The 14937-nt window shown below is 46.7% G+C and overlaps 1 protein-coding gene across 2 annotated transcripts in view; it reads right to left on the minus strand.

Moving 5' to 3' along the window:
- The window catches only part of ADA2 (adenosine deaminase 2), a 470094-nt gene that overhangs the window by 275244 nt on the left and 179913 nt on the right, over positions 1-14937 (minus strand). For both annotated transcript variants that reach the window (XM_069628655.1, XM_069628654.1), the window contains exon 2: positions 4434-4640. The gene's annotated coding sequence lies outside the window, so the exon portion shown is untranslated. The remainder of the gene's footprint in view (positions 1-4433; positions 4641-14937) is intronic.

Genomic DNA, 14937 nt, shown 5'->3' on the forward strand with positions numbered 1-14937 from the left:
GATTTACATATGGTCTTTGCCCTTTTTGTAATGGCTTGACAGGTGAAGAATGATTGTCTGGAGGATTGCCCAGAGCAATGCCAGAGGTTGAGATTAATTGGTTCCATGTGTTAATATCCCCGCAAAAATATTGCGATACAAAAATATTACCATATTTTCACGCCGATAGAGGCATGGACCCTGCGGGGACAACCCTGCATTATTTCTAATGTGCGGGGAGACCCCCGCAACCTCCACTCCCACAAATTATCCCCCCAATAAATATTGCATATGGCGTTCCAGACGATCATATATACAGCAATATTTTTGGTGGGGAGAATATTACCCGATAGCGATTAATTCTAAACCTTCCAGCCATCACCTCTTGTTTTGCTGTTGGCACAGCATTGCACATCCCTTACTCGCTGGCTGAAGGACCAATCCAAAGCTAATGGAAGGTCAGTAAATGCCAGGCAGGAAGTGAGCAAATTCGAGGGCTTTCGTGGCCCTTATATGAAGTGCAAAATCTGTTCTTCTAGGTTTTAAACCCTGTGCAGTGCTTCAGGGATCAAAGCAGATCGCCATCTTGGTCCTTGCTTGCTGGCTTCTGTGAAATGAGCTGGTGGTATTGCTCCGATTCCAAGTAGGAGGCTGTCTCGCATCCTCCATTCCCCTCCGCCCCAAAAAATTATAGATGGATTTGGCTGGTAAGATAGCTCAGTGAGTTGAGTGCTCACTGCTGTGATCTGCAGGCCATAGGTTCAAATCCCAACAAGACCAACTCAGCCTTTCATACACCAGAGGTCTATAAATGAATACCAACTTCGGTTGGGTGTTAGATGTATGTAAACATATTCCCTGTACAGCGTTTTCATGAAAGCGCTATATAAAGCAATTTTGCTACACAGCACTTTAAAGGCAGCATCACGAGAAAGGCCAACAATGGACTGGAAATTGAGTGAAGAATACTTACTCTTTCTCTCACCCTTCCACTTTGCACAGTTTTAGGTTCACTGGGGCATTGAATGGGAGCTCCAGTTCAAAGTGTTGATTACACAAAGCGGGTAGCGACAGGTTTTTTGGGACAGTGTTCCCATCGAAGTCAATGGAGACTAACAATTTTCTGGAAGTAATCAAAGTTTGTTGGAGGGCAGGGCTTTAAGTAGGCCAGGGACAAGCCCCGGCAGTCTGAGATGGGCTCCCAAGCCAGGGCCCTGCCAGGGCCCACGCAGCCTAGCCCCCAGCCACACCGACTGCTACATGGTTACATGGCTGCCTGCAGGTGTACGCATTTCGGATTAGAAAAAAAGAAAAGGGCATCACCTTTTCTTTTTCCAATCCAAAATGACATCTACAGGCAGCCGTGTAACCAAGCAGTGTATCGGCTAAACCTGCTGCGTGATGTCTCTTTATTCAGAAACAGGAGGTGGCTGGGTTGGCCAGTCTCTCCTTTTGTTCCTGAGTACAGAGCCAACACGCAACAGGAAGCCCATTAACAATTCTTGGTTAAAGGGCTACCAATGCATGTTCGCTCTTTAATCAGAAACAAAAAGGAGGCTGGCCAACCCAGCCCCCCCTTCTGTTCCTGAATAAAGAGACATCATGCAGCAGACAGCCCATTGCATTCAAGGAGATATGATATGGCATTTATAACACTTCTATGCACAAGTGTTTCAAGGCACAACGAGGCAAGGGAGGGGGACCAGAGGGAAGACAGACAGCGATCCTACTAGGCCAAGTGACATTGAGATTGTGCAAGTGCAGGGGAAGGGGCTGTGCTGTACATGGGAATCAACTGTAAAAATAAATACAATAAAAGCAATAAGTAAAAGGTACGGAGAGCTGGTGTCAAGTGCTGGTGGGGGCCTGTAGGGATACAGAAAAAAGTCCTCAGGCGCAGGGGTTGCCAGGCAGGCAGTGTAGGCGTGCAACTGGCAGGGGAGGGGTCCTGGGCATGAGATCAGAGGGTAGCCAGGTGACCAGTGCAGTTTCAGTTTCATCCAGCAGTTCAACAGGGGAGAGGAGGAGAAAAAGCAGAAGCAAAGAGGAAGGTTTTGAGGTGCTTACGGAACCGGAGATGGCACTCCTGAAGTTTCAGGGAGGCTGTTCCAGAGGGAGTCCCCAGCTGAAGAAAGATCTACCACCAACGTTTTGCTTGGAGAAGCGACTGACCCTGAGGGAGGTGGAGGCAGATGAGCAAAGAGGTTGAGAAGGAAGATATTTAGGAAGAGCGAGTTGAAGGTATTGAGGGCCCAGGCTCCAGAAGGCCTTGTGGACAATGCAGAGGGTTTTGAACATAATCCTCACAGCCACTGGGAGCCAGTGCAGATATTTCAGTCCTGAGAGATACGAACCCTGGGGTTGAGGCAAAGGACATGTCTCGCAGTCCTGTTCTGGATGAGTTGGAGGGCGGAGAGTAGAAGCAGGCAGATTTAGAAAAGGGCTGTTGCGGTAGTCTAGAGAACTAGAGTTCTGGAGACAGTGAGCTTCTGGGTGAAGGAGAAGAAAGGATGAATATCTCAGAAGGTGCAGCTGGTAGTGTGAGAGAAAAGGTGTGTGGAGTCGAAAATGACCCCGAAGTTTTTAGCCTCACAGGTGGGGGCAGGAAGAGGGCCAAGAGAGGCCGGCCAGAGTGTGACAGGAAAGGAGGGAGTGGGTGTGCTGATGAGGAGAATCTCGGTACTAACATCAAGGCAGAGATCATTGGCGGCACACCACTCCTGGTTAGCAGACAGATGAGAAGTAGAAGTGGCAGAAGGGAACCTGAAAATGAGAGTCATCCGCATAGCACTGAAAGTTGGGGCTGAGAGCGGAAATGCAGTGGGCAAGAAGTGCCAGGTATTGGTTGACCAGCCACGGAGATAGGTTAGACCACTGGGGAACAACACAGGTAGAGATAGAGGAGAGGAGGTGGAAGGACCCAAGTTGGACGTGGGAGGGTCGATCCGAGGAAATACCCAGGTTATCATGAGCAGGATGGCATGGTTGACCATGTCAAAGGCATAAGAGAGATCAAGTAAGATGGCGACAATTTATATGCAATGTCCTCAGTGTTTGTATTTTGGTGTGGTGTTAATAAAAGAATAAAAACTGTTTAAAAAAAAAGTAAGACGACCACACAAGGGGTGTTGGAATAGAGAGTTGAGAGCAGGTCTTCATGGATGTTCAGGAGAGCAGTTTGTGCATCTGGCAGCTATGAAGCCAGACGGATTGTCATGGAGACTACTAACAGATTCAGTGTGAAGATTAAGCTGGGAGATGGCAACATTTCCAGGAGTTTGCCCAGGAAAGGAGTGATGGAGATAGGGCTATAGTTAGCCGGGCAGGACGGGCCGGCAGAGGGTTTCTTAAGAAGGTGGTGCACATAGGGAGTGCTTCGGGGGGGAGCAGGGAAGACTTCAGTGGCGAAGGAGTGGTTGCAGAAGTCAGCCAGGGCAGGGGCCAAGGTGTCAATGTGGTCCTTGATGGTTTTGGAGTAACAGGGTTGAACCTGTTTTGACGAGACTTTCATAGATCGGACTGGTCTAGAAACCTCGTCTGGTGAGAGCAGGGGAAAGGCAGAGGAGGGAGTAGAGGTGGTCGAAGGAGAGGATAGAAGGTCTTGAGTCTTAGAGATGAAATGATATGCCAGGGCCTCGGAGGGGACAGGAGTGGTAGAAACTGCAACAGGATTGGCCAGCTCCTTGCAGATTTTAAAGTGTTTGGCTGAGGTTAGATGCTGCAGAGATGTAGACTTGGATGTTGGCTCTCTCCTTGGTGCAGACAGAGCAGGTAAAGGGTGGTTAAAGGGTTGCCTGGGAGGGCTAGAGACCCCGCAGGCATTTCTTCAACCATGGCTCCTTGAATGTAAGGGCGGGGGGGGGGGGGCTCTTGTTGGGGCAGTGCTTAAACCACACCCCCTAGGACGAGCTCCCCCACCCCCTCAATTTACCACTTCAATGGGATCACCCAGGGGGTGCTTTAAGTGAAGTCCCCGGGCGTAATCTGGAGTGCATGTGTGTGGGGGGGTTCGAGAGCAAATGCGGCTTGGGCGTCAGTCTCTAAATGGGGGTAATTTGGGTAGCTATGCGTATATTACTTCCGAGAACGTCTGCGCACGCACAAGTACCTCCCAAGTAACTTTAATAAAGTTGAAAAATGGTAGCATTTGCGGTCATTTACATGCAGGGTAGGACTTTGACAGAAAACGGTCCTGTGCACCAAAACAAAAACAAAAAAAAAAGTGCAGCAAAAGTAATGAGAAGCGATTTTCGATTGTGGGCCAGACCATAGCACCGGTTGGCGAATTTATTTTCTGTAACCTTGACAGCAAATAGTGAAGTAATGCATATATATCCCAGAAAAGTGACAAATGGGGTGGCCCTCTCGTATAGTCGCAGCCTGTGCATTAGGGTGGTGGATTTCGCGAGGTGCCGCGCGCAGGCGCTCTGCTGCTCCACACATCTCCCACTCACCTTTCGCCCCGAGCTGGTCGAGCGCGACTTCTTCGAGTGCCCCCTGGGGCCGCAGCTGACTCGGGGGAGGTAAACACCTAGTCGCCGGGGGGCTGCCTCTCCAGCGCCTGACTGGAACAGAGTTCAAGGACTTTCGCTGTCGGCTCTCACTTCCCCTTGCTGTGGCAGGGCGTTCTTAAATTCAGCCAAGTTGGTCGAGATGCGTAACTGCAGAGAGAAAAAAAACCGTCACAAACAGGTGCTAGAGCAGTGGTATTCAACCCTTCATACGGTGGACCCCCCACCCCTCTTGAGTGCAAGTGGGTGGGGAGCAGGCCCCTTAAGCATGGATTAAGGGGACTGCTTTTAATAGAAAAAAAGCAGCAGTGGAAAACCTGCTTATATTTTAATTAAAAAAGTCATCTTAATCCATTTTTAATGAGTCGGAGGCCCCCCTTGGACAACCTTCAGGACCCCCTCGAAGGTCACCAATGTGATAGAGGGAAGTGCAGAAACACTTGGGTACACAAGGCTCTACATGGACGCCACTTCAAATGGGGTCAAGAACAAGACCCAACTAGGTTTTCACAGAGTATGTGGGCTCCAACGAGTTTGGTAAGCAGGAACCAAGATGAGCGCAGACAGTGTGACGGGCACACTCGAGAACAGTGAACCCTTTCTGCTCTGCTTCCTTCAGACTCTCCACATGGCGTGGGCAGATCACTAAACTCTTTGTCAGTGCTATAATTAAGTGGGATGCAGGGGAGCCGACTTATGAACTGGGGGGGGGGGGGTTGCACATCACTGGCAGTTATAGGACCGCACATTTGCTTGTAGTCGTCAAATTGGTGCAACTGCGCGCGTGGGTGGGGCGCTCGCAGCCAGAACAGTGGAAACATTGGCTAGCATGTACTGCATATACTAAAGTCAAGTAAGAAGGAAATTTAAGCCTTCCAGTTGCATTCCAGTAAGCCATCACTGCCCCTACTCCACCCCGGGCTAGCACCCATGCTATCGCCAAACATTCCCGCCCACCCGCTTACCATGGCCCACCTAACAGGACTGACATGCACCACGGGCTTGCAACCATTTGAACAATAAATAAAAAGAACACATTACCTTTAAATACATACAAAATAATACAAACACATACATTTAATTTCATAGGACTCACTTAATATCTTAAACAGACTATGCATAGATGCCTTAAAGTTTCAAAGGACTTACTTCATAGACCTGATCTACATATTCTTTTCATCTTAATCACACCCTGCCAGGCCCCCACCACTTCCCGGGTGTGCAAAAGATTGCAATGAACTCGTATGAAGACGCTACATAGAGAGGCAGCTGGCCAGCAGCAGGCAAGACTTTCCAGCACTCCACAAGCGAGGGACATTCTATTAAAGTGACATAACTTTGGATATTATTCATAGATGAGTATTTCACTTATATTTCGCTGATCCACGAGTAATATAAACCACCCTGCTCAGCATGTGCCCTTGAAGGGTGGACGGGAAATGCTCAGTGCAAATGTCAATTCCGTTTCATGCTTTTTCTCGGCCTCCAAATGGCTGTAAAATGCCCGGGAGGTTGAAAGTACACACCCGGCTTTTACACCTTACTTTTGCACTTGGGGGCTTTGGTAAAGGCCCAAATGTTTGCAGAATTAGATTGGCGGTCACCCTGTCCTAGTTTCAAACTGAGCCACGCCCTGGGCCCGACAGGAGATTGGCCAACTCACTGTGCCCAACTCCATGCTGGAAACACCCTGTGCCATTACTTGGTATAACACCTTCTGCCAGCACCAGACTGAGCAACATTTTGCCCAGTAACCGACTGAACTCCCTGTGCCCAGCACCACAAAGGGCATGGAGGTATGCCCAGAAGCAGGTCGAGCCGCGCCATGCGGGTCTCCCTCTCCCCCCCTCTCCCTCTTCATTTCCCTCTCCCTCTCTCCATCTCCCCTTCCACCTCCCTCTCCCTCCTGCTCCCTTTCTCCCTTCCTCTCCCCTCATCCCTCTACCCCCTCCCTCTCCCTCGCCCCTCTCGCCCCCTCCGATATTGAGGGGGCGTTGGCCTCTGACAGGGGACGAGCTGCAAAGACTGCTGGGCGTGGCCTAAAGGGGGAGGGTGCCTAAAGGTTGGTGTGCAGCTTAGCCAGGGGCCATCTACACCCATATAAATGCTTTGGGGTCGAGGCAGGCCACACATTTGAAAACCAGATTGTCGCTTCATACTGAAAACAAAAAGTCATTTAAAAAATCCACAGGCCATAACTGTTGGCTTCGTCAATGCAGCACTGAAGTCTAATAAACCAACAGTAGCACTTCGAGTGGCTTCCAAGTTTGGAAGCTAAGCCACAGTGAGATCAAATAACTTGCCCAGGGCCACACAGGTGAACTGGTGAAGCCAGGAATTGAACCCAACTGCAATGTATGTACTCCTTAAATTACAGATCTAGTTAGTTCAACTATGTGTTCATGCTTGGCTTCCGAGGGCTAACATCATTTTGTACTTTATTAGAGCTATTTTGAAGTGTCAAAAGGGTTAAGAATTGTTCTGTGTCAGGTCATGCTAGGTTCTCCGCTTGCAGGCGGTACATCCAGACGAGTTCCCCCGGTAACCCCTCATTCTAGTAGCATGTGGCTGGCCTAAAAGTCATCCCGTCACCCAGGATTTGTTTCCTATACATGAAGCTGCTGAGGGGTCTGCTGCCTCAGTGCAGGGTGGTGGTCGCCATCCATCAGTATGCAGAGGACAGGGACACCTAAAGCAGGAAAAAAAAAATGACTGATCACCTGGGACCGCTGCAAGTGCAAATTTGCATGGCATTAGCACAAAAAACATTTGGGCCATATTTGAAAACGGGTTCACCATTACAAGTGCGATTTTGCATGGTATTAGCACGAGTTTGCCCTTGGGCAAAAATCTTTCAATGCATTTTTGTACAAGCACAAAGTTTAACTTGATGCCAATATGGAATGGTATTGGCACTAGGGCAAACAATGTCCTAGTGGAAAAATGCGTTAAGTATGTTTTGTACACTAAGGAAGTTTGCGCACTAGTGCCAATTCAATGCAAAATTGCACTTTGCATAATGCAACCGTTTTCTAATGTGGCCCCAATGTTTTTTTCAATAGGGCAAACTGCTAACACCATGCAAAATTGCACTTCCTGTAATCCGAGCACTGGTCTCTTGAAACTCTAGCCCATGTTTTTTATTTTATTTATGTTGATTCATAAAGAACTTTTACAAAATATACCAACACCATTTCAGATCTCGTCATTAATACTTTAAATTCATATTTACCTTTTTTTAAAAAAAGGAACACAATTCTTACTCTGGTGCATTTTAAAATATAATCAAATCCATATCCTATGAATTCATATACTCAAAATCCATGGTAAAAATTCACATAAAGTACACATTAAAATACAAATTAAAATTGTTCTCAATTAATTTCCTCTGCATTTAACCTTTAGGATTTTTATCTGCCATTTGAATAGACCCCACATTACTGAGTATCTACCAAATCCAAGAGTGCCAGTAGTAATGCCAGGTCATGCATTTGTTGTTACTAGTTCCACTTGTTTAAACATATTGAAATAACTTTCCAAACCGAGTATAAAGCCACGTGCACGGATTCCAAGGCCGTTTAAAAAAAGTAACGCCAAAATTCATCACTTAATTGCATTAGAACTTCAAACTAACTGCCCCAGCTTTGCCATGTACATAGATCCTTTTTCTTTAACAAAGTGTCAGTACATGTCCTGGTGTTTCCATATTCTCTTCTAACCGACACATACGACAAACTCTGTTCAGCCAGTAATCTTGCTTGTGCACCCTGCAAGGCAAGCAATGGGCAACTGGTTTGTACATAGTTTCAACATGAAGGCCCGAACCGCTGGACTGGGGTACTTCAATAGGTAATGTTGGGTCTTAACTTCAAATATGTACTGTGCTTAGCCATTTTATGTAGTGTTTGCAAATGTGTGTAGTTTCCCCAGCCAGTCCCTCGGTTTCAGCTCGTTTTTATATAGAGCCTTCAGGACCTCGTGCCTTGTGCCCCGCTCAAAATCTGGGGATCACCATTTGTAAAACGCCTCATTTAGAGTAACGTAGTCCCGGTGGCTTCTCCTTTCATACATAGTGCCCATGAGTTGCAACAGTTGGCATACAGGCAGATTTCTTGATTTCATAATATGCCCCTTTGTGTGAGTGTTTGGCTCATGAGGGACACCAATCCCAGTTCTAGTCTTAAGTAGGGCATTGGCATGGTGTGTGGCACACTCTGGGCCTCCTCCAGAATTGGCCCTCCACCATATTTAGCCATGTTAGGTCCCTCATGGCCAAAGCATCAGGTCCGTAGAGAATGACAGTCGAAAAGCTCCGTTTATAGAGTTTTAGGATCCGTTCGAGTAGGTACCCATGCTGTTTCATTTGCAAATTTATTAAGCACGTTTGTTGTCTAGCCTCTCTTTTTGCTCTCAACTATGATCTGTGATCCCCTCCACGATAACTGCAATCTTAAGTATAGGTAGCCATCAACATACTCCACCTTGTGTGAACCAATCTGCAGGGCAACCCTAGCTATCTTGCTTCCTGAGACGACCATCATTTTGGTTTTGACCATGTTGATAGCTAAGTCATTCTGTTTAGCAGGGTCTTGAATTGATTTTTCATGCCCCTTGTGCGGTTGAGCAAGACAAGGCCGCCTGCGTCTAGACATCTCTCCCCTGCCAGTAACCTTTTGCGGGCAGGACAGCCAATTACAGGCAGAACAGTAGGGGGTACAAGTTTACACCCTTGTCTGACGCCCCTGTTTACTTCCACCAGGTTAGTCATGTGGCCCGTACTGTCCAGGCGCACTTGCACACTGTTCCCTGTATGGAGTTGAATCAATATTACCAATTACCATTCTGGGCAGCCGCAAGTTCACAACTTTTGTCACAGACATGCCCCGTTAACGGTGTCTAAGGCTGCGCTGAAATCCACCCAGGTCAAGTATAATTGCCCTTTACTGCTGCCTCAATAATAAATGTATCAAGCGACATGCGTTTGGTTGCAGACCCCGGTTGAAAGCAGGTTTGTGTGTAGTTCAAGATATTTTCCTTTGCCCAACCCTGTAGGGCTTGGAGCACAGAGCCAGAGAACAGTTTACCTCTAAAATCTAATAGATCTTAATCTGTAGTTCTCTGGACTGTCATTTTTGTAAATTGGCAAAAGGATGGCCTTCAACCATTATCATTGCACTACACCTTCAAATAGAATTTTCAAAACCACTGCCCATGCACTGGGATAGTCTTTCAATACAGCGTTTGACAACCCATTGGGTCCCGGTGCACGAGAACCCTTCAGTTTGTTATTGCAGCATATATATTATAAAAGTCTGTGGCCATTGGCCATCTCCCCCATCATACCTAACTTTATTTTACCGTCTGCTTTTGTCACAGTTAGCCCTTTTGAACTCTACCCATTTACACTCCAGAATAGGGTTAAGCCCGCTACATCTATTACCCTTGGCCAGCAATTGGCATATGGTCAGAGTTGTTCCGCTACAGACTGCCAAAAACATCTGCTGCCATCGGCTATTTAGAGCCCTGGACCTTCTTAGACCGCTCTTGGACTCTTTATTTTTCTTATTTTGGACCATATCATGGGGATGGGCTGTGCCACTCCTCTAGCTTTCCTCATTCTATGCATCCTCCTTTGGCGTCAGAGATATCAATATCAAAGATCTTAGTTTTCCTTCGTGTACTACCACCTGGTTTTACCTCACCGACCCAGTTTCAGACAATTTTTCCAACCATTAACCAATTTGACTGTCAGCCCTTGCCCAGCTTTCAGTTTCCAATTCAGTTTGTAGATTGATGCATCTTGACACCCTAGATGTTTTTAAGTGACATACTGATACGGTTTCTCCCATGATTGGCCACCTCATGCACACCCTGTCCCCCACCCCCAATCAACCTTGAATTCAATTGTAGGACAATGGAGTGTATCAGCATGTGGTGATCGCGACCGCTGAACTGCGTCCCTCTAGCTTCCAGTGCCTGCACTCTTTCAGGGCAGGCATTGGTTTGCCCATGGTCCAGGTGCATTGCCCCGGGCCATCACCTGGGGTCCATCCATTGTACATCAGCATGTACCACTCTTAAAATGTCAATCAATAGGCTCCTTTTTTGTTTGCCCTAGGATTTTTCATTGTACCGACGGACTTAACACATCTGTATTCTGGGCTGGCTTTCCTGTCTACACCCAGCATTTAAGCCCCCCCACCCTCTCAACAGGATGAATTCCCCGATTCCCTTCAGCTACCCAGGCAGAGCAAATTTGATCAATGTTCTCATCCAGATATTCCCTATCAGGTGGTACACATATGTTAATTAACAAGACTGCCATTTGTTCACCCACCCCTTTTCACCACTGCCTCAAGGGCCAGAATGTTATATGAACTTGTGATCAGGTTAACATTCTTCAGAGGGACCCCTTGCTTAATTCCTATAGCTAGGCTGCCAAAGGGGCGGCTTCTAGGACCCTTGGTCACTGTTGAAAGTGTAAAACCCTCTATGTGCATCTTTGCTGTGAGCTACGTTTCTTGGAGGTAGATCACAAATTCGTTATGTAGGGAAAGAGCTATTTTGATCCAGTAGATGTGCATGCCCCCTGGTGTTCCCACTGGCCATCTTTAATATTCACTGAGGTTCCTGTAATTTCTGCATAAGAAACTTCCTGAACCAAGCCCACCCCATGACATCCAGTACTGCCTGTTTGCCCACCACCCTCTTGTTGGAAGCTGATGCCTCAGGTAAGGTGTTAGGCATAGTCTGCAGGACAATCACGTGTGTTCGGCAATCCACCACATATCCCACATTCTGGATAGATTTTTGGTGGCTCTGTATCAGCAATGTCACCTCGGCTTAAACACAGTGGACTCACAAAATTTCCTTTGTTGATTTTCACTGGCTGGACAAAACTGAAGTCAACAGATGACAGTACTCAGTGCGGGTATGCTGGTGCACCCTTTAAGCAGATCTGACCCCATTTGTTCAGTTTCCTGTAAACTGAGAAGGTAAAAATGATCAAGTCCTTCACGGGGCTGATGGGAACAGGGAGTGGGCCATGTATGGGCCTTGATGGATCTGGATCCAACATCCCCCTCCTCTAAACTCAATAGGTCATGTGCCTCAAGCAGCTGTGACAGCTCCCAATGAACTGTTGGTACTGATTGGTCTACGTCAGGTAGTTTCGCTTGTTGCTCCTCACCCAACAACCAGCTGGCCAATGTGCCAGGGGGCTTCGACCCTCCCACCAGTCTTTGTAGACTATGGATTTCCTTGGTTTGTATTTGCTCCAGTATGATAGATGTAGAGTATAGTGGCTTGGCCCTTGTTTTGGCCTTTAATTGCAGCTTGTTTCAGCATTTTCACCCTTTTAGCCATACATATTTCCTTCCGTGATTTATACATTGATAAGTCGTTTTAGACTTCAACTGCATCTTGTGTGTTTGTACCTAAGGAATGGTAATTGCATCTTGGTCAACACATTCATGAGCCCGCTCTTATTATACCAAGTTCGGTGGTAATTAGACATTTGGCCCAGTGCAGCCTCTTTTTTCAACTGCTCTAAGATCACACCACATATTTTCTGCAGGATATTTGCAGCGAAGTACAATACTCCATCAGCCACATTGATGTTACTAGAGTCGGGGGTGTCCCTCCCCCTGTTCCATTGACCGTCCCTTCCCATTGTCCAATAACAGGTCCTGGAAATAGGTGTGGCGACAGACAGCCTCTGGGTATGTGGGCGTGCGGACTGGTCACTTATTTCTATACCCTCTGATGTGTCTGGTACCGTATCAGCCAGAGAAACCGGGCTACACAAGGTAGCAGCCAACTGAAAGGAAATTGTGTACACTGGAACCTTGGTTACTTCCAGACACACCCCCCTTGAGAGCCTTGACGTCTGTTATCTGGCAGCGTTATGCACCTAGCCGCTGTGCTGGTAATTTTATAACACAGGGCTAACAGGGAATTGTCGTCAATGTCCATGCAGTCCGTGGTTAGGAAATCCAGTGGCATGAGCTTTGTGCTTTCAGAGTGCACAACCCCACCACAAACCAGTACAAATGCACAACAATGATAGCACTGTGTAATTATCCCCATGTCGCTCGTACCACGCGTTGCTGCTCTAGAGCCCCTGACAGTAGAGCGGGTTTAAACACAGGCTTCATCAGGCGTCCTTGTTTCCTTACCCCTTAACCCCCACCGCCCACCAACACCTGGGTGGATTCCTAGCTGAAGGCTTTCCATTGGTGTTTTAGTAACCTAGGTTTTGTGCTTGATTTGGCCAGCATAGTTACCGGCAGGCAGCACAGATAGTGTTGACCCAAGGTGTCGGCATTACCACCAGGCTCCAAAGAAATTACTACAACAGCGCCACTCACCTAGGTCTGGCACTCTGTTCTTTGGGTGTTTTGTTGACACAAAGTCCTCTTGGCCGCCGCCCACAAAAACACTCTGCGCTCGCTCCGCAAGGTGGTGGGGTTCGTTTCCTCAGAAATGGTGGAAAGACTGCTTCTAAACAATACTCACAGCACACCCCTTGCACACTCCCCCTGTTTCGTCATCTAGTGCTAAGTGGTTAGGCTTTTTTTATGGACTCCCATTTGAATTGACACGTGTTTTGAAAGCAACCCAAGTTGCCCATTTATTTTCAGCAACAACTTCAATGCCCCTCAGTAAGTCCCAGGTCATGTTTGAAGCAAATGTAACAGCCCCTGTAAACAGGCGGAAAGCCCTGCTAAAGAATAGTTAAATCCACCCTCTCCTTTGAAGGGCGTATTTCCTGCATTGGGCCTGGTCGATAGCTGGAGGACATTTGATCTTATCACTGCATTAAAGTTGCGGCATTGACTTACTTGGCAGGCACGGGTTGTATTCAAATGGAGGTCTGATATTTAGGGCTCCCAATGTGGAATCAGAAAATACAATATGAAGGCTTTTACAACATGCAAAGAGAAATACACCGACACGGGCTTGTAAAGATTCCCAGAATCTTTATTGCAATTCTGTACAGTTTACAAAACCAAGTACACAAATAGCTATTTGGGCGTCAATACATCACAGAGACCACCAACAGGGTTAAATGTGAGCAGTAAACAGGAATTGCTAGCTGGACATCAGCGTATTTATACAGTTTCTTTATAACGATGTCCAGCCTCCTACAAGTTAATCATGTACTGGGCTAGGGTTGCGCCAGGTTTGTTCCTAATTTACATCTCTCGTACATGCGGTTTACTTTTTAATACATTTGCTAACAAACACTATCATTCTCTGGGTTTAACTTTACACTCTTTACACATTGCTTCAATACAGGTCAAACAGATGTTTCACATGTCGTGTTTAGATCGCGTTATTGTTCTTGTATACTTGTAGGTTAACATCGCCGATTCAAGTAATCCCCTGATCCCGAGGTCAACAAAGGACAAGGTCTACATGACCCTAACATGTAGCCTGCAGGCAGGTTGGACATTAACTCTCCTACAGAGGTTGAAGAGGTTAAAGCAAGAACAAGAACACAGGTCGGCCATTTTAGGCAGCAGGGTGACTTTGCATGATAAACTAAAATGGTGGCTTTAACCTAAAATGGAGGCTTGATTCACTTAAGGTCACGACCTTGCAATACGGATTTCCTCGCAAAGCGACTGGGCATAGGCCAACATACAATGAGGACGAAACATCAGTTTTAACACCAAGTCAGAGAAACACCAATTATCTGGCACAGGAAGTGAAGGTATTGGGAAGTCACACTGCCCACAGTAATGACATTTTATAACACCTCCGAGAGGATTAAAGCCAACTTAATATTCAGAAACGCCACCTTTGCCTCGGAGGATTAACAATGAAATGTGTAGTATGTCCTTGAGAGAAAATAAATCTATTTTTTGTAAATGGGCTATAATGAAAGTTATTCATATGGTTTTTAGTAGAATACTTTTTATATGTTCAATCCTCGTTTTATTATTTTCTTGTCTACACTGCAGGTTGTGCATAATCGAGTGGGAGTGTACAATGGAGTTTTTTGTAAAAGGTAATTTCATATAAAGAGCTAGCTCAGCACAGACAATTCGAGTAAATGCATAAACAAACATGAAAGCAGGTTGGCTGCTCATTCAGCCAATCAAACTGTCAACCCACAAAAGGATCTTTGGACACATGGGAACTCTGAACCCCCAGAGCTTAGTTAAATCTGTACATAGCCTTCATTGGGGTCTGGACGTTTAGCCTATAGAAGACTGTCAGATCGTGAACTGTTTGTCTGGGGCCCTCATTAGTTGTCCCAAAATAGGGTCTCATTACGAGTTTGACGAGAATTCCATTGCATTTACCCACTCTAGTTTACCGTTGCCGCTTATTGGTTGCATGGATTTAGCACAGCCTGGAGTGCTGGCATGGCTGCGTTAATCTCAATTTCTGGTGTCCGTAGGACTCATCGGATTGTGTAGGGTTTACCACAAGTGGT

Source organism: Ambystoma mexicanum, chromosome 12 (genome assembly GCF_040938575.1).
Source record: "Ambystoma mexicanum isolate Mex_15411 chromosome 12, UKY_AmexF1_1, whole genome shotgun sequence".
Lineage (NCBI taxonomy): Eukaryota > Metazoa > Chordata > Amphibia > Caudata > Ambystomatidae > Ambystoma > Ambystoma mexicanum.